Genomic DNA, 21,564 nt, shown 5'->3' with positions numbered 1-21,564 from the left:
GTTCCCAGAATTGCATGTGCGGTCTAGTCTTTTGGGTGTGGTTCAGTCCAGAGACACCTGGGATACCCAGAGACTATTCAAGCCAAACCCAGGCTGAGAAACATGCTTTGCGTTTTCTGCACCTTCAGCGTGACACTCACCGTGTTCGGATCGGTCTCCAGTAGGCCTGCATCTTTCTTCTGCGCTCAGCTCCTGCAAGAACAGGAACACCGTTAGGAACAGCCTTACCTTGCAACGCTTCTGCCCATCATTCATCGCTCCTTCTGTTCTGCGGGCATCTTCGGCGGTGTCATTCCCATCCCGGCACGCCGTTCCCTAAGGAAAAGGGAAAAGAACAGAAAAAAGGCATTAGTATGCATTCTGCCAATCTTCGCTTATTTATAAATACTGTACGACCTTCAAGCGCTTACCTGTATTCCAGCCGCTCTGGGGGAACTCTGTCTCTGGAACATCTCATCCATTGGCAAGAGGGAAAAGACACTCCAGGCTAGCGTGGAAACATCTAGAGGCGCCGCATACCGCGCTTACCCACCGCATTTGTTCTTCATAACCGGCATCCACGCTGAAATCTTTGCAGCACCTAAAAGACACAGAAAAAGAACTCAGTTCAATACAAATATGAAAGGGGTGCATCGCGCTCTCACTCACCTTCAGCGCTACTCATCTCAGCAGCACGCCGCCATCCCCGGACGCTGGCCATCATCTAAGGAAGGAAAGGAACAAAGTTAGAGAAATGTTCAAAAGACTCATTATACTTACCCGTCGGACTCTTGCCAGTGAAGTAACTAGGCAGCAAGAGCCTGCATCAATCAACGCGCCCCTGATATTAGGTGTAAAATACACACTGCACCGCTGGTACCACACTTCATACCACACTTCATGGAACTACAACACCCCCATGACTCATTCAAATCGTGGGTAGTTGACCGTGTATTAGGCACCACCAACATTGCGAACTCGCTGAACTACAAAGAATCCTGGTGGATATTTAAACTCAACACCCTGGCCGCGGGCCTAAACGAGGCGGCCCCTATGGACTTTCAAACCTGAGGAGGTCCTGCCTCATCCCCCGGCCTCTTTCGAAGATCCACACACAGGCACAAGCCACCTGCCACACTCCCCTCCAAGCAGGGCCCCAACCCTAACTTTTACAAACACAGGCCATGCCTTTCATCTACGTACAGTTAATCCTCACCAGGATACTCCCAGCCTGGACAGGCATCCACACGAGACCACAGCACACTAGGACTTGATCCCAGTTGTTAGGGACACATGGTTGCCAGGGACGCTGCCCTTCCGCATTCGTCCACGTATGCGAGAGCAAGCAACCACTCATAAGAGCGCCGTTGCACATACGCACTGGGCTTTAGCCTCACATGCCCGACAGATCGACTCGGACGCCAACCCTAAGCGACCACACACTAACAAATTAAGCATCCACAGCATCTGCGCATGCGTGCACCACCAGACACTTCGCTAGCACACAGGCGCACATATAGGAGCGTCTACAGCTCCGCTTTGCAGCACATCGCGATTGCTACACAGAGACGGCGGACGCAGCCATGCCGTACACAAGCCTTTTTCCACTCAGGTGAGATCCCCTTAGGATATGATATGATATGATATGATATGGTATTTGTAACGCGCCTATACACAAGTGTTTCAAGGCGCGACGAGGCAGGGAGGGAGGGAAACAAGGGGAAGACAGACAAACGATCCTACTAGGCCAGGTGTCATTCAGATCGGGCAAGTGCAGAGGTAAGGGGAAAAGGAGAAAGTGCAGGGGGAGGAGGAGGGGGGGAAAGTGCAGTACACGGTAAGTAGCGTAATAAAATAATAAATAATAAATAAAAGGGCCAGCTGGTGGCAAGTGCGAGGTAAGTGCAGAGCAAGTGCTAGGAAGGGGGCTGTAGGGATACAGTGACAGTCCCACAGTGCAGGGGGAGCCAGGGAGGCAGTGCAAGTGGAGAGTGGCTGGGCCCTGGACCGAGGTCGCTGAGAGTGGCCAAGATGCAGGTTTAGTGCAGAATTTCAGTGGGGAGTTAAGCAGGTTTAGCAGGGGAGAGGGAGAGAGAAGGCAGAAGCGAAGAGGAAGGTTTTGAGGTGCTTCCGGAACCGGAGATGGTTCTCCTCAAGTTTCAGGGAGGCGGGAAGGCTGTTCCAGAGGGAGGCCCCTGCTGCGGAGAGAGATCTACCCCCAGCTCGTTGCTTCGAGAAGCGGCTGAGCATGAGGGAGTTGGAGACGGATGAGCGAAGGGCTCGTGAAGGAAGATATTTAGGAAGAGAGAGTTGAAGGTATTTAGGCCCCATGCCCCAGAAGGCCTTGTGGACAATGCAGAGGGTTTTGAACTTAATCCTCGCAGCCACTGGGAGCCAGTGAAGAGATTTCAGTCCTGGAGAGATACGGTCCCTGGGCTTGAGGCCGAGGACAAGTCTCGCAGTTCTGTTCTGGATAAGTTGCAGAGGGCGGAGAGTGGAGGCAGGCAGATTAAGATAGAGGCTGTTACAGTAATCCAGCCTTGAGAGAACCAGGGCTCGGGAGACAGTGAGCTTCTGGGGGAAGGAGAGGAAGGGAAGAATACCTCTGAGGAGGTGCAGCTGGTAGTGTGACTTCTTAGAGACGTCAGATATATGAGGAGAGAAGGAGAGTGTGGAGTCGAAGATGACCCCAAGGTTTTTAGCCTTGCAGGTAGGGGCAGGAAGGGGGCCAAGGGAGGCCGGCCAGAGGGCTGCAGGGAAGGAGGGAGTGGGTGTGCCGATGAGTAGAATCTCAGTCTTGCTGGCGTTAAGGCAGAGGTCATTGGTGGCACACCATTCCTGGATAGCAGACAGACAGTCGGAGATGAGGGAAGAAGAGGAGGAGGCCGAGGGTAGCCTGAAAATGAGCTGGGTATCGTCCGCATAGCACTGGAAGTGGGGGCAGAGAGCGGCGATGCGGTGGGCAAGGAGTGCCAGATACTGGTTGAAAAGCCAGGCAGAGAGGTTGGATCCCTGGGGGACACCACAGGTGGAGAAAAAGATGTCAGAGAGGAAGGAGCCCATTTGGACCTGGGAGGGTCGACCGGAAAGGAAAGAGGTCAGCCAAGCCAGAGCCTAGGCACTATGACCACCCACTGCCCTCCCAACAAACATCAGATGATTACCATGACCGAGGACATAACCATGATTGTCGCCTCCCTCCCGTTTGTCACCCCTTGTACTACAGGGTTTGATCCAGACACTGGAACCTGGCAACCAGATACGAACATGGATGCCTCCCACATTTATGCAGTGACTACTCCTGCAAAACACTAACTGCACCATGCACCCCCATCGACCACTGGAAGTACAGGAGTTTCCACACAGCTTCCGGGTACAGGTCAGTGGCTAGACTGGCAGGGCTAACAGCCCTTCACTAATTGTTTTTATCAGCATTCTACCCAATGCATTCACTTTTTTAACCTTCCCCCTACACCATGTGATCCCCTAGGAAAACACTTGGTACCCCACTCTAAGTGGACCCTTTTCTTCTTTTTCCCCCAGGGAGACCTTCATAATTAAGTCCCCGGAAGAAGGTTGAGAATAAATACCAATCGAAACGTCAGTGTCCCCCGTGGTCCCCCATTGCAAGACCACCTTCGAGGAACACACAGAACTATCTTTATTCTTTAAACAGACGTCGGACCAGTCTCTCTCGGTATTAAAACTATTTCTACATAGAAATGACAACAACCCATCCAGGCTACTATATGCAAAAGAATTGAATTGCAAAATATAATACTGGACAGCATTGTAACTAAAAGGTTATGTTTCAATATGAAGTAATATGACATACACCTCTATTCCATGCTTTTGCTAAACATAAGGTGTTTCTGCATATTAGTTACGCAGACTTGTGATAAGTTGCCTCAGAAAACTGTTAAAACCCTTCTTATTGCTATAACACAGTTCCTTACCAAGTTTTTTATTGAAACTATGTGACGTTAAAACTCTGATGCTTGACTGTGTTTTCCATGCTTTACTCTTTTTCTATATCTTTTACTCTAATTGAATGTTTGTTTTTACAAAAAGTTACAAGAAAAAGCCACTTAAGAAATAAAATAAGGCTACCTTCAAAAAACCAGATATTGTTAATGGTTGTTTTCTCATCCCATGCTCGGGATCTCTGTACCTCTGCATGGGGCTTTCAGGAAGGTTGAATCATTTGCTGCCTTAAATTGTACACAGCACACAGAACTCAGGGAGGACAGGACCACCCAATGTGTACAAAAGCAGGACGGAGAGCACACTATCCAAGAAAACAAGGTGAGCTGTGGATCAAAGGGAAGGATTGGACCCGGGGAAGAAGGGGTTCAAGCACACACAGACAATAGGGAGTTAAGCTCTATCAATCCTGTGTTTGAGGCCCAGTCTCCAGTTGAATAGCCTCCAGGGAAGGGTTAGAGGTCGTAAGAGGTCAGAACAGGCTGAGTGACGTCCCCGTGGATACCAGGTGAGCAGTACAGAATGCAAAGCCTCACATCAAAATCCACCTGGGCGTCATGGAAACGTCAGAAACTGACCAGTTAGCCCACATGTTGGGGCAGCTACGTTCCGAACAACATGCAGCCAGGCAGGAGACCAACACCCTGAGGAGAGAGCTGATAGTAGCCAAAGACCGCACTGATGATTTAAGCCAGCAACTTCTCCAGTCACAAGCAGGGCATGCACCATTGCCGGGAAGCGTGCCCTCGAGGCCAGCGACATCAGCCAATCCCGTTCAGATAACCCTTCCTGGGGCAGTTCCCTTGGCCCCGCCCGAACGATTTACGGGGGATCCCAAGAGGTTTGCAACGTTCATGAACCAGTGCGCCCTGCACTTCCTTTGTAGGCCAGGGGCCTTTCCGAATGACCAATCATGGGTCGCTTTTGTGCTATCCTACCTGAGTGGTAGCGCCGCGGACTGGTCTGTACCCTTTGTCGCCCAAGACGATCCTTTGCTGCATGACTTCAGGGGCTTTCAGCAGGAGATGGAAAAGCTGTTCGCCCGTCGTACTCATGGGCAGGCATTAGACAACAAACTTCTGTCCCTATGCCAAGGGAATCAGGACGTAGTAGCAGGCATTAGACAACAAACTTCTGTCCCTATGCCAAGGGAATCAGGACCTATTAACATGCATAGCCATGTTCAATAGACTTGTAGTTGAAGCAGAATGGCCAGTGGAGAAGAGAACCATGTTATTTCATCAGGGATTGCGGGGGGAGCACAAGGAGTTTTTCGCACAAGTAGTGAACCCCCCGAAAGACTGCTCAGAATTCATTGACCTTGTTGTTCAACTGGATCATAGGTTGCAGGACCGAAGAGCAGATCGAACCAGACCGGACCCTCGCCCTATGTATGTGCATTCAAAGGACAACACTGCCCGAACAACGGAAGGTTCAGGAGAACCAATGCAAATCGGGGGGGGGTCAGATCCCCCTTGACTAAAGCAGAAAGGGATAAAAGGAGACAGCAGCAGTTATGTCTGTACTGTGGAAGGTCAGGTAATTTCCTTAAAGAGTGCCCTGTGAAGCCACCGAGGAGGACGGTAGGGGGCCACGGACAAGGAAGATACCATCAAGGAATCGGAAAACTCCCCAGCCCGGCAAGTGTAGGGGTCCACTTGTCAAGCGAAGAAAGTGAACTACAGACCTCCCATTTTGTACTATCTGTGATCTTGATCAATCACCAACAACCATCTCGGATGCACGCAGTAAGAGCGTACATAGACAGTGGAGCCGTTTGGAATTACATCGACTAGAATCTTGCGGCAAAGATGGGGCTTCCGTTACGCCCTAAATCAACCACCGACACTGTTACTACTGTTGGCGGCACGGAAATAGCTTCTGGTCCAGTATCCCAATGCACTGCAGCTTTAACCCTTATGTGCCAGGATGGACACCAAGAATCTATCGTTTTCGACCTCATTAAGGCACCACGGTTCGGTTTGATTTTGGGAATGCCATGGTTCGTAGCTCACAATCCTCGAATCGATTGGTGAGCAAAAGAATTGGCCTTTCCCGAGACTTGCGCCCACAAATATTATCGCCAAGAGAAACAACCAATAGACACCAGAACCTCCACGCTTGCGACTGTGGCAATCGGCACCCTACCAAGTGAATACCAGGACTTTCAAGATGTCTTTCAGAAAGAACAGGCTAATACCCTGCCACCGCATAGACCATATGATTGCCAAATAGACCTGATACCCGGCACACAAATCCCTTGTGGGCGAACTTACGCACTCACGGAAACAGAAAACCAGCACCTGAAGGCCTATCTTGACTAATACCTGGCCAACGGGTTCATCCGTCCCTCGAAGTCTCCAGCAGTCAGTCCTCTATTCTTCGTACCGAAAAAGGAGGGAGACTTGAGAATGTGCATCGACTATCGTGCACTGAACCAGATTACAGTAAAAAATCGCTACCCCCGCCACTGATCCCTGAATTGCTTGAACAAGTCAAAGATGCCCAAATCTACACAAAACTAGACCTGAATGGGGCATATCACCTTGTTCGCGTAAAACAGGGGAACGAATGGAAAACCGTTTTTCGCACCAAATACGGCTTGTACGAATATCAAGTAATGCCCTTTGGCCTTTGCAACGCGCCTGCTGCATTTCAATACTTCATGAACGATGTCCTACGGGAATTGATTGATGTCTGTGCTCTAGTGTACATCAACGATATCCTAGTATATTCTGCATCAAAGCAGGACCACGTTAAACACGTCCGATCCGTATTGGAGAAACTCTGTCAACACCAGCTCTATGCCAAGCTCGAAAAGTGCTCATTCCACGTCTCCGAGGTGGAATTCCTGGGCTTTATTCTCAGCCCGAATGGAATCCGAATGGATGTACACAAGGTAGATGCTATCCTGAACTGGCCATCCCCAAATTCATTCAAGGGGGTTCAAAGTATGCTGGGTTTTGCTAACTTCTACCGCCGGTTCATCCCAGGATTTTCGCAAATTGTGCATCCCATGAAGTCATTACTAAGGAAAAGCAACAAAAAGTTCCAGTGGATAACAGAAGCCGAGGAGGCTTTCCAGGAACTCAAAGCAAGATTCACATCTGCCCAAATCTTACGCCACCCTCGCCCTGATCTCCCATACCTGGTGGAAAAGGACGCCTCAAGCATGGCTATGGGAGCCGTCCTCTCACAAAAGGACCCCGAAACGGGCCAGTTACACCCTGTTGCCTTCTGGTCGCGTAAATTCACACCCCCTGAACTCAATTACACTATCACAGACAAAGAACTCCTGGCCATTAAGCCATCCTTTAAGGGATGGCGGCACTACCTCTTGGGTGCCAGACACACAATCACCGTAATAACTGACCACTGGAACCTCCAGTACCTAAAAACGGAAAAGGCCCAATCCTCACGACAAGTACGTTTGGCTCTTTTTTTTGCTGAATATGACTATGTGATTACATTTCGATCAGGGGTGAAAAATGGGAAGGCCGATGCCCTTTCCCGTATGGGGGTGGAAGAGCAAGGGTATCAGACCCCTGATCCAATAGCAATCATCCCGAGTGACAAGCTCCTAGGAATCACAGCAACCATAACTCAAAGAATTACATGAAGAAATCCAAAACCTGATGAGTCCGGAGCAATTACAAGCGTGGAGTGCACAAGGAGAACATTACATGATAAAAGATCAGTTGCCCTACTTTAGGAATCGTTTATTCTTACCAAACCAAGAACTACGAGATCAAGTCATGTCCGTTTATCATGATTCCTTGATCGAAGGCCACCCCTGAATCGCTAAAACCCTAGCCAAGGTAACACGAAATTATTGTTGGCCCACGTGGCGTAAAGACATTATCCAATTCATCCTATCTTGTGGAGTGTGTGCTCAAAACAAGTCATCCAAGCAGAAACCGGCTGGGCTATTACAACCATTGGAAATCCCACCAGCACCCTGGCACACTTTGTCTCTCGATTTTATTACTGACTTACCACCCAGTCAAGGGTTTAACACTATTCTTGTGGTCGTGGACCTATTTTCAAAAATGGCACATTTCATTCATATTAAGGGGCTCCCAAATGCTTCCACTCTGGCAAAGGTATTTCTTGAAGGCATTGTACGGCTCCATAGGTTTCCTTCAGTTTTGGTCTCAGACCAAGGTACTCAATTTGTATCTAACTTCTGGAGAAAATGCTGCTCTATGGCCCAGATAGACATCCGGCTATCCACCAGTCACCATCCCCGAACGGATGGTCAAACTGAGAGGACAAATCAGACGCTCGAGCAGTATCTGCGTTGCATGTTACACCAAGCTGAAGGAAGCTGGTTCGACCTATTATGGATAGCTGAATATGCTTATAATAATTCCCTACACACCAGCACTGGGCAGACACCCTTTTATACCATGTATGGCAGGCACCCACGTACTTCTAAGTTGGACGTTCCTACAACCCTGGAAATGCCAGCAGTCAAAACCTTGCACACAACCATTTCTCAAACCTTTAAAAGGGCAGCTGAACACCTACTTCAAGCTAAGAATCACCAAAAGAAGTTTGCTGATCAACACCGAGCAAAGGCCCCCAACTACCAAGTGGGAGACAAAGTCTGGCTGGCGTCTTAACACGTGTCCATTAAAGGAACCCAAACTTTCCGTCCAAGATACCTGGGTCCATTCACCGTCACCTTCGTGATAAATCCTGTGGCGGTCAGACTAGCTTTGCCGTCAAACATGTAGATTCATCCTGTGTTCCACATGTCTCTCCTTAAACCTGTTCAACCTGGGACCCGGGTAGCAATGCCACCGCAGCCAGTAGTAGTCGCCGGGGAGCCAGAATTCGAAGTCAAGGACATCCTAGATTCAAAGTATGTCAGATCCAAATTATACTACTTAGTAGACTGGAAGGGGTATGGTCCACAAGACAGGACATGGGAGCCTTGTGAGTACATCCATGCACCTCGCTTGCTTAGACTATTTCATCAAAACCATCCAACCAAACCAGGACCAGACAGAAGAACCACCTTGAGAGGGGCCTTGGGGGGGGAGTGCTGTCATGATTCCTGCGCCTCATGTCCCCAGCCCTCCAAGATGTCAGGCTGGAGCCAGGCCATGATCACCTACATGGCCCTCAAGGGCCTCTCCATTCCTCCAAAGACCTACTTGGAGTCAGACTTGGCGCTTGTGGCACCAGACTCACTCACTCACATAGGATAATATTGGGGATTGGACTTGCAGTGCATTGATGGGGACAAGATGGATGCCCCCACATATTTTGGTTCCCAGAACTGCATGTGCGGTCTAGTCTTTTGGGTGTGGTTCAGCCCAGAGACACCTGGGATACCCAGAGACTATTTAAGCCACACCCAGGCTGATAAACATGCTTTGCGTTTTCTGCACCTGCACCGTGACACTCACCGTGTTCGGATCGGTCTCCAGTAGGCCTGCATCTTTCTTCTGCGCTCAGCTCCTGCAAGAACACCTTTAGGAACAGCCTTGCCTTGCGACGCTTCTGCCCATCATTCATCGCTCCTTCTGTTCTGTGGGCATCTTCGGCGGTGTCATTCCCATCCTGGCACGCCACTTCCTAAGGAAAATGGAAAAGAACAGAAAAAAGGCATTAGTAAGCATTCTGCAAATCTTCGCTTATTTTTAAATACTGTATGAGCTTCAAACGCTTACCTGAATCCCAGCCGCTCTGGGGGAACTCTGTCTCCGGAACTTCTCATCCATCTGCAAGAGGGAAAAGACACTCCAGGTTAGCGTGGAAACATCTAGAGGCACCGCATACCGCGCTTAACCACCGCATTTGTTCTTTATAACCGGCATCCACGCTGAAAACGTTGCAGCACCTAAAAGACACAGAAAAACAACTCAGTTCAATACAAATACGAAAGGGGTGCATCGCGCTCTCACTCACCTTCAGCGCTACTCATCTCAGCAGCACGCCGCCATCCCCGGACGCCGGCCATCATCTAAGGAAGGAAAGGAACGAAGTTAGAGAACTGTTCAAAAGACTCATTATACTTACCTGTCGGACTCTTGCCAGTGAAGTAACTAGGCAGCAACAAGCCCGCATCAATCAACGCACCCCTGCGCTGAAAGCAGGACGGAGAGCACACTATCCAAGAAAACAAGGTGAGCTGTGGACCAAAGGGAAGGGTTGGACCCCGGGGAAGAAGGGGTTCAAGCACACAGAGACAATAGGGAGTTAAACTCTACCAATCCTGTGTTTCAGGCCCAGTCTCCAGTCGAATAGCCTCCAGGGAAGGGTTCGAGGTCGTAAGAGGTCAGAACAGGCTGAGTGACGTCCCCGTGGATACCAGGTGAGCGTTACAGCCTTAAAGCTGTCTCTTACCTCCAATTTTAATAAGAACCTATGAAAAAGAGTCCAATTGAAAACACCAAATGAAAAAACATTTACATTCCAGTTACATTGTATTTATGTATAATAGCTTTAAAAAAAATACCAATTAAAAGTTCTTGTACTTACAATAAGTATACTTTGTTTGTACTTGTTCAAATATTTCCTGGGTATTATTACAAAAAACACCAAAATTTGAGGAAGTATATAAAAGTAAACTTAAATGTTATTAATATTAAAAAACGTTAATTTGTTTGACTTTCAATTTTATTTATGTTGGTACTTTTTTGTTAATATGTTGTGTATAGCATAAAGCACAATTAAAAACTACATTGTGTGTTGTGTGTCTTAATGTTAATGGATTTATAATTTTAAATTGGTGTAAAATGTATACTATTTTGTTAAAAAGATTTGGTTTTAATTACTATTTACTTTTTAAATGCATGTCTTAACTGATATTTTAGTGTTTGAAGAAGAGTAGCTTCATTTGTTTCTCCGGCTACGATAATTGTTCCACATTTCAAGCAGACTAAAAAAGAATAAGCATATTCAGGATCAATAGTTGGCAAATTTGGAAGTGGCACACAATCACCAAGTTGATATATTTTAGGAACTTTAGATAGTCGAGTTGTTTTTCTACAGTTTCAGTTTCTATATGTGTTATTTTAGCATTTGCTTTTTGTGTTGTAGTAACACAGTGGAACTGTTGTTTGGTATACATTTTGAAAATATATTTGCTCATGTTTATTTTACATATGTGCTAATACTGCAGATTTTCCTACATTTTATTTTTCATGGTTACCCCTTTTCCATTTTCATTTGCAAATGGTGCAAATTAATTCTGTTACATTTTGCACATCATCTATGGCAGGAGTTTCAAATTAGCCCCAAATCCAAGAATTTAATTTTTCAAATGGAATGGCCCCGATATAGTTTTACTACTAGTTTTCACTAGTAGTAGTGTGAAATGCTTTGACTACTGTCACTACTACAAATATTTACTTGTGATATTTGTTCAGTAGTTGAAGTTTGTGATGTAGTAGTTAAAGGAGTAGTAGTAATAGTTACATTATCTTTTTTTCTGGTTTTGTGTGTCATGCTATTTTTACTTTTTAAAATTCTACTATTTAAAAATGATGAAGTTTGAATTTTTTTTGCTGATATTGTAGTATTTGTTAATGGAACATTACTTGTCATAGTTTTAGTTATATCAACGTTTTATTTTTAGAAGTAGAAGTGCTAAGATGTTTGTTTATTTTCTGGGGGGTTTAATAGCATTAGTGAGCACCATAGAAATGGTACTAGTATTAGCAGTACTAGTAGTAGTAATAGGCAATGTATTTGTGTAAGCTTTTTGGATTTGTGGCCTTTCAACTATTGGAAGTGTAGCATGTTTATCATTAGGTAAGGTATGTTTTGAGGTATGTTTTGTTTTGTGTGTTCTAATAGCACTTTCAAATATTAAAGTAGTGCTAGAACTAGAAAAAAAGGCACTGAACGTTGTATTTGGATAGGCGGAGTTGGGTACTGTTGAAATAGATTTTTATTTATTTATTCATGCAAGCGTTCAAAAGTTATTGAGAAAAGTCCACCCAGTGTCTCCCTCCTGTCTGCCCCCTCCTGTGTGACCTATCCTAGCTCCTTCCCTGCCTGAGCTACCCTCTGCCTACACCCCTCTTTTCTCCCCACACCCCCATGGTGCTCTCTGTCCTACCTATCTTTTCTTCATCTGCTTTTCTATTGACTATCCTATCCGTCTCACTAAGTCTGGCAGGAATAAGTTCAAAAGGGACATCCTGCTCTCCAACCCAGGCCTCCCTATCGCTGATACCTATAGCAGTGCTCCCTCCAGACAGGCCTATGGACCCCCCCACCCCAATATGGTCTCTGCTCTCTCTCCTTTTTCCTCTACTCCCATTAATGGTGATGATGTCATCAATGAGATTTGTGATATCCTGGGTGTTAGTGTTAGCAGTGCACGGTGGTGGCATGAGTGAAGGTTGCTTAGCTCACCATAACTTGAGAATTTCTGAGGTTTTTCGGTTTTGCTTGTAACCATACCGTCCCTTTAACGAAGTTCTTTCATTGAATTTCATAGGTTTTATTAGTGCAACTTAACCATAAAGTTTTTTCAGGGAATTTTATAGGTTTTTATTAGTGCAACTTAACGATAATGTCCCTTTAACAACATTTTTTCAGTGAATTCCATGGGTTTTTACCAGTGCATGCTATTTTCCTTCAACTTGCTAATATCATACTTAGCTCAATATAGCAACATTTTTGTCCAATTTACAAAGTTTCACCTTAAAACTCAATTTCCCTCCTTCTAGCATCATATTTAACACTTCTATACACTTTTTGCAACTTTTCCCACTGTTTTTGCATCCGTCGACGTCGTAAATTTCTGACGCCATCACGGACCTTCCGGACAGTCCACATGATCATGCGCTTGCGCGTGGCATGATGACGTGTCCACAACATGTCCGCACTTTGCGATCAGGTCCGTGCTTCGATGAGAGTTTGGAACTGCATTTTCTACTGATCTAGGAGCTCAAAATGTACCCTTGGACAGCTCCTACACCTATATCTACTCTTTATCCATTAAAAATCGAGTACAAAGCACATGCTTGAAAGAATATTAGACAAACTGCTATTTATCATAAAAATGACATCAGCTATTGCCATCCTTCCTCCCCAAGAGCCACCAGCACCACCAGGTGGAGGACCTACTCAACAAAAAAAGTGCAGTACTTCCAAAGACAATGAAGAGGACCAACAAGATGAGGTAGATAGAGGAAGTGCCTACCTCTAACACCCAGAGAGAATCATGGGTGTGGCAGGTCGTTACCACTGTTGGGAATGTACCAAAGGCGAAAGATACCAAAGTGAAATGCACTGAGTGCAACTTCGCAGACTACCTACGCAGTAATCCTATGGGACCACCTCAATGCACCACCAGACCAAATCCAACCACAGCAATGCTCTTAGAAAGGTTGTTCCATTCTTAGCGAGTAGTAGGCTGTCTTCCTCCACCTCATCTTCCTCAACCAATACTGTAACCACACAACCTACTTCTGTGAGACACAACATCCCACCAGCTACCTTTCAAGCAATAAAAAAGGCTGTTGATCCATCTCTTTCGAAGACAACAGTCCTCTGTATATACTGCAACACACCACTCTGTAGGTTGAAGCAATTCTGAATTGCTTTTGAAGCTGTAATCAAGGAGCATGAGAAACACTGCCCCATGCCATAGAAGTAACACACGCGCAACATCTTTCCCTGTCCACCTGCCCCTCCATATTAGTGCTTGGTGCCTCTTTCCTCATTTACCTCCCCACCTTACGTTCTAACCTCTCCTGCAAAAAAAAAGAAACACATCAAAAATCAACAAAAGAAAGGGTCCTTTAGGAACCACCTTTCACAGTTAAAAAATCGAACTAAAAAATAATCGTATAGGTTCCATCTACTTTACATTTCTCAGTAAAGTAGTTTAGTTTAGTTTAGTTTATTCATTTGTATTGCGCACCAGACCCGAGGGTATGAGGGTGCAGGAGCAACAAGGTTATTCGCAGCTTGGTTACATGTTACAATGCAGTACAGTAATTACAATGGTTTTATGGATACAATGCAGTAAATACAGTGGATAATAGATGATTGAAGCAGTCATGAAAAAGGCAAAAGTTTACGGATTTACAAATATACATATTTACAGGTAGGTAGCGGTGAGGTGGGATGAATGGAATTAGCGGTCATTGTTCTTTATCCAGTACATAGACTCAATAAGATTTTCCAACATTTCCATTAGTATTTTGTGTTATGCTGATGGGAATAATGTGGTGTTGATACCCCGTTCCAGGGACTAGAGCGGGGATAATGGCCGGGCAGTCCAAGTTATAGACCCAAGCGAAGAAAGGGAGGATAATGAGGGCTCTGGACCGTTAGCACCGTTCCAGCCCCTGCAATGGGGGCTGAAGGCCATTAGCACCCCGGGTTCCCAAAGCGGGAACCCAGGGAGCTAAAAAAAAGGATTTTTCTACACCGGAACGTCTGCAGCATCTCGCTGTAGGATGGAAAATCCTTTTCCAAGATGTACAGAGCCCCTCTTCCCTTTTCATGGCAACCTGCAGAAGGTGAAGGCGAAGAGAGAACCATATGAGCATATTACCACAAGCACATTTTTATTTCCCTTTCAAACCTATCCCACTTTCGGATAACTTTATCACATAGCCGGTTCCAGGTGACATGACCACTTTAACCCCATTTGTCATCCCTCGTGGTCATGGCCAGTAGCCAGATTGTCTGGGTCATTACCTTATGCCATGACTCGGACGATCTGGCCACTGCCCATGGCCACAGGCTGAACCTCAGTCACCAAAGGTATATCACTTTTTTCTGTACCTACATTATGACACTTGTAAAAATTAAACTTGGGCACATTTGCAAAACCATGCTTTAAGGTCCTTGCAATGCCCCTTATACAGGTTTGCTCGCCCATGTTTTATTTTTTCAAAAGTGTCAAAATGTATGTACATACAATAGTCATATAACTTAGCCCCACTTGACAAAGTCCATTCAGACTTTATACAACCATTCAAGGTTGGGTCTATAATCTTTCTGGAAACCTTTGTCCGCATTTGTTAAACAGCAACAAAGTTATAAGCCATCTAAAAATGTTGAGACCCCCCCTCTAATTAAGCCCCTCTTGACAAAATCCCACCAAACTTTACAAAAACATTTATATCTACATCTAAAATCTTTTTTGCAAACTTTTGTGTAGATTCGTCAAATGGCACCACATTTATAAGCCTTCACAAAATTTTGGGACCCTGCTCTAATTTTGTCCCCTCTTGACAGAATCCCACCAAACTTTGCAAGGACATTTATATCTAGATTCAAAATCGTTTTGCTAACTTTTGTGCAGATTCATCAAATGGCACCACATTTCTAAGCCTTTACAATATTTTGGGACCCCCCCCCTCTAATTTTGTTCCCTCTTGACAAAACAGCTCCACACTTTCCAAAACCATTCTGAATCAGGTCTTGAGTAAAATTCCAAAATTTCATGCAGTTTCATTGAGTGGCGTTCCAAAAACTGTTTTTCATCATTCCAGTAATGCAGAAATAGGCATAGCTGTCCCGGAACATCTGAAGTGTTTGCCAACATCACAGGACTGTACCCGAACATCCGGACTGTTTGCGGACTTCGGGGATGAAAAACATCAATTTTCTGGTTTCTTACGGCCATATCCCATCCCATCCTCATCACTTCTCACCTCCCCAGAGATTGTTTGATAAGTTTGATGAGTGCAATGTTGTGTTTTTTAATATGTTTTTACTGCAAGGTTCGCGGACACCGGCAGCTGTCCGCGAATTCAACATGGCGGGCGTTTCCTAAAATCTGACGCACTTCACGCTTTTCAGCATCCAAATAGTGGGTGTGTCGAGGACCAAGGACATCACGTCGCCCTCTAGGCCAATCAGATGCCCATCCGCGGACCGAACAGGGAAGTGAGTCCGCAGACCGAACCCATATATCACACATTTTCTTTACCTACTTTTGGGCTGTTTAAAAAAAAATGACTGGACGGATTATAACAAATTTACAAAAGCACGCTTTCAAGACCAAGCCACTGCTCCTGCTGCAAATTTGGTGAAAATCCATCCAGCGGTTTGGGACCCCATGGACAACTTTGCCCCCCCCCCTTGATGAAACATCACCAAACTTGCCAGAAAAATTCAGACCGGCCATATACCTTTTTTGCAAAGTTTGGTAAGGATTCGTCCAGGGGGGCAAAGTTATAAACCACCCAAAAAGTGCTCTTCCTGTGGGTTGAGCAACTTAACCATAACTACAGGGCTGCTACCGTAATTTTACACACCTGCAGTCCCTTCACAGGATGCAGGTGTGGGTCTCCAATGAGACTTGCCTGACCATAATTATAGGGACATGCCTCACCCTTACAGCTCCCTGCAGGCATTTACCTTGTCCCAGTACCAAAGTGGTGAAAATGTGTTGGGCTCATTATTCTTAGTTGCCTCTTCTTCGTCTCACTACTGTTAAGTGTGCTATGTGGGGAAATGAGGGGCACAACTTTACAATAACCTATAAAGGTTGGGGGAAGGTTTGATTGAGTCTTAAAGGATAAGGGGGATACCATATCTCTTCCAAGGGTACACCACCCCCAGCTTCCAAGGACCCTCCACCCAGGTGACCCTCCCTCCCTCACTTCTCCACCCCTAGGGTCGGGAAGCAAGAGCAATTACCTTTCCGTGGCCACCTGAGAAGAGGATTTAGGGGAACTAGGATCTGATGAATGTAAGCCTTCCTATACCAACTTGTGAATGACAACATGTTTTTAAGTATAGCCTTTGTCAGATTCTCTTCTTTATCCACCCTAACAAAATGTAAAGATATGTTGTGATGGACAAACAACAGCTTAGTATCGGTCCTGTTTTATTTAAATGACAGGATGACAAAATAAAACACATGAATTTACCAAGCATTACTGCTCAGTTATTTATGCCAGTTGTTAATCAGTTTCTTTGTTTGTTCCTGCACATACATATATATATTTGCACTTGGATGATCAATTCACATAATACTTAAGCAGGGGGCCACAGCTGTGGTGTGGAGACCATGCCTTTCATGGTAGCATGGCCAAGCATGTGGTTGTTGTGGTGGAATGGGGTCTACATGGGCATGAGAATGCAAGTGGTGTTCGATGGCTGCACCTGAGCGCACATATAATACTACGATGCACATGATAATGCCAGACTTATGATGCATTAGTCAATATAAGGTATTACTTGGGGATTTGAACCTGCACTTGCCGTATGACAGTGATGACACCAAACACTTGTGTACGAGCGTGATAGAAATAAAATATCAATATCAATATCAACCTTTACCCTGCATATAATGATTATATCTGAATCATGAGGCTTTATCTGGCATAGCTATCGGCGTAAACACTTTCCTCTAACATCGGGCATGCCCTCACCTTGTAGGAAAATCTGCAAGATGCAGGTGTTGGAGATTTATCATTGTTATGTTACATCCCCTCCCCCAGTGAGATCCCCAGTACTTTTTGCTGGACTTCTGGACCTTTTTCCTTCGATCATGAATGAGTGGAGTATTTTTCCACTCATTCCTTCTTATTTGCTCTGACTTTTTGGAACTCTGTTCTCTGTGTTTTACCTTTACTATGGATTCTTCTTTCCCCCATATCTCTTTTAAGGCATCTGTGTTTTACTTTTGCAGCACACAGCTTCTTATGGGCAGTGTTGCTGGGAACCCTTTGGGTTCTCCTTTGAGATTCTTTCTTTATCCTTAGTAACTACAATTCGTAAGGATAGAGGGATATTTTGTAACACTCTTAAAGCTTTATACAATAAGAGATTAGCACCCACCAACTTATGTGGAGTGTTAGGGGGATACCTAGTATCCCCCTTCTCTCTGCTCCTGTGACTTTTTACTCCTGTAGAGAACCCTTTAGTTATGGCTGGTGGCAGTGCGCGTATTGTACCAACTATTGTGCTATTTATTTACTGCAGACTCTATTCACATTCTCGGTTGTGCACAATAGGGTCACCATTGTTCTTACATGGCGGCTCCTTTCCTTTTTTCGCCATTTCTAGTGTGGATGACCTTTGTTAGCCCTTCTTCTACCATTCAGGTGTGTGTGTGTGTGTGGGTGTGTTTTGCTAATAGCGGGAACTCCTGGGTGTCCCTGCCTAGACTCCAGTGTGTCTCAGCAGGCCGGAAGTGGGGAATGAGTTTTGCACTCCCCTGCCCTTTTTCTGCCTGAGTGCCTGAATGGATACAGTACAGTACCCCGCTCCTTTCTGTAAACGGCTAAGAGAGATTGTAGAGTAGCGTGTGCTGAAACTGAATAAAAGGTGAGGTTCCTGAGGTGAAAAGCAAGTCGACCACTGGAAACTGTAGTAACTGAAGAAGAAGACTACCAGAGATGTCGGCGACCCCTGCTGCCCTAAACCGGATTTCTACTCGACGGAAGAGCTCTGAAGAGGATGACTCCTTCCCTTTGACTGGTGGGACCAACAAACCCTAAGACAAACTACAAATTGAGCCATCTCCCGAGGTGCAGTGCCTTTCCAGAGCTGCAGACCACAAATACCCTGAGACATCCGACCCATTTGCAGTGCAATGTCTTTGAGAAGCTGAATCCGTCCAAGTCTTTGCTGAGCTCCAGGTGAACCTCCAGAGACACAATCTGATTCATCCAAGTCCCCTCACCAGAGTGCAGGACTCCAGGAATCAAAGAATATCGACCAGCCAAATACTGTCCTTTGTTGGTACTGAAGAGAAGGCACCAAAACCACAGACTGACCAGAGAAGATGGAAATCCGTGCCAAGGGTCCTCTCTTGAAACTGCTGCTGAGACATCCCATTCAGAGTCCTTCCTTTCCTTACCAGACCAAGGAATCAGGAGGCCGGGTCCATCACTCCTGCACAGAGGAGAATCCAGCCACGAACATTTCTACTAACTTAAGGTACCATGGAGTGAAAAGGTATTGCTTAACTTAAACCCAGAATTGACTCCAGAGTGTTGCAGTGAACAAAGAGGAGTCCAGGGTGTCCACTCTTACCTCTGACCCAAGCTGCTGGCTTGTGTCCCTTTTGAGAGTCCTTTAACAGGGTCTCCATCATTGTGTTAACTCTTCTAGCAGCTTGTCCTAGAGGCTCAAAGTATCCTCAGGAACCTTTGCTGTTTTGCTACTTCATAAGACTTTGAGCCCTCTCCGAACTAACCTTTGCATAGAGTTAGGGATCTGACTTTAAAAGCTTTAGTTTGCTAAGAAAACACCCCTAGAACTGTAAGCTCTGCTACTGTATGACTAACCAACCTTTTTCCATCCATCCAGACATTATCCTATGTGGTTTTGCTAACAAAATACAATTACTGTATATCTTTGTTTTAGCGCGAGTGTGCGGTCGTACCGATAATAAGGTAGAACTGTCATTAGTGTAAAACTCTGTAACAATTGTACTGTGAGCAACTACCAACTAAGCAGTGGCCTTTGAAAAGTATTTATAAGTATTCCTATGTGTGTTGGTTAAGTGATCTAAGCATTTTAAGACATTCCTTGTATAAATATAATAAATATATATTTTAAGGCTACATAGGAAAGAGATTGGTTTCAGGAAATGTGGCATGTGCCCCCAATGTAAATATGCACAGGAAAAAAAAACAGTATTCTAAGATATCAATGGAAAGCATTGGGCCATCAAACAGGGAATTAACTGCAATACGAAATGTGTCATTTATGGCATTATTTGCGTATGTAACAAAATGTATATAGGGAGTCTGAAGAGAGATCTGAGGGTAAGAGTACGTGAACATTTGGTAAAGATCGGCAGCCAGGATCCATCCTTCCCACTGGCTGAAGATTGGCAGAGTGTCCACCAACTACACAATAAATCTGATATCAAGTGTATTGGACTACAGCATGTAACCCTCAACAAAAGTGGTGGGGACAGGTTGAAAGCACTCAAACAAGCTGAAGCATGAGCTATTTGTTATTTTAATTCGACAATTACAGGTCTCAACAGTGATAATGAAATGGTTTCATTCTTGTAGTATAAGCTCAATGCAATGTATGGGTCATCGATCTGTATAATCTAATTACCATTATTAATTCTTTCTTTTGTCCAAAGAATTACGCAGCAGGTGGAATGACAGTACTCTTTTATGTATGCATTTTCATATTGGCATTTATCCAATCTTTTGAACATGGTTCAGAGGTAACAATTTGACTTGTACACAAGGGTGTTGTATGGTGTTAGTGCGTATTGGGACCCAAGATTATTTTTATAACAGTGTGTATGTAGCTATTTTTGGACACAGTTGTGTTGTAATCTACATAGCAGCGTAGCTTTTCCAAGTGCAATGTCTTGTGACCCGGTAATTAAATTGACCCGAGACAGGGACACAACACGGGTGCTGCTTGTTGCTCATAATACAGGCAGACCGCCTCTAAAAAATCTTTTTGGTACAGTAGATAGTTTGCCCCCCAAATTTGAGGATATTTCAAGATTTAACATAGTTTCACGTTGTACCTTTGGTTTATTGAGCACACAGAAGTACTTACTATTAATTAGGAGACAGTACAGCTTTTGCAATAGGTTGAACCACCATTAAGTAATGGCGGCACTTTTCTAGTTGAGCGTGAGGCGATGAGAGGCCTCCCATACTAGCAACGCGTAATCACGTTGCCATGGGTTACGGCACGCACTCGACGGCTAAGCAATGGCGCTGGTGGATATGCACCTGTATGAGACATTTGAACAGAAATTAGTTCACCACATAAATATTGTGACTCTTGAATACACATTAACGAGATCTAAAGAATCACCATGCTTAGATGACGGTTCTCGTCTCCACATCAAGTCGATGGACTTGGCTTACCATAGCAACGCTCATCACGTTGCTATGGTTACGACACTCTCTGCATTACAACAAAATGGCGCGGGCAGACGGCACTTTGCCCTTGCCGACGCTTGTTCTTTTTTGCTGCACAGATCTAGGTAAGCTCGAAAGGCTGATGTGGGCACACCAATATTAAACAAGGTACAATGATATAGAAAGTATACTTTTAAGCACTAGTTATAGTGATTGATGATCACTTCGATGCACGGAATAGCCGACGAGACAAATCACGTATGACAGATTGTGGTTTTAAATGATATCATAAATCACTGGGAATTTTACTTTTAGTTTCGCATATACCTTTTACACCCTACTCCACTGATATAGTTTGAGCATTTTGACTATTTCTCTTAGGAGATGAGGCACTGAAAAACTCTTACACATCACGGAGGGATATTATAGGAATTTGTACTGTACTAATATGCTTTAAGGGGCATTTTGGCCAATATTAAGTCTCACTTTGCTATTAACTTGATTCCAGAACCCATTTGACCTGGGGATTTGGCCCCGTTATTACTACAGGGACAATAGTCTTATGGATTGTTTTGTTCTGCCGCAGGTAAGCATACCTGTGAGATATTGTATGGTATACCATGTTGGTTTATAGGCCAGTATTGACTTACTATCAGTAATCAGACTAATGAGCTTTTGTTTGTATTTTCTTTTTCCCTTCCCTTTTTGTCTTGATAAAATGCTGATATTTGATGTGTTGTGTTTTATTCACCCTACCAATCCTCCCTTTCACCAATCCTTGTTTTTCTGTCTTTGTATTACATTCTGCTAT

This window comes from Ambystoma mexicanum, chromosome 7p (assembly GCF_040938575.1).
Source record: "Ambystoma mexicanum isolate Mex_15411 chromosome 7p, UKY_AmexF1_1, whole genome shotgun sequence".
Lineage (NCBI taxonomy): Eukaryota > Metazoa > Chordata > Amphibia > Caudata > Ambystomatidae > Ambystoma > Ambystoma mexicanum.
Note: the sequence above shows the minus strand (reverse complement) of the source record.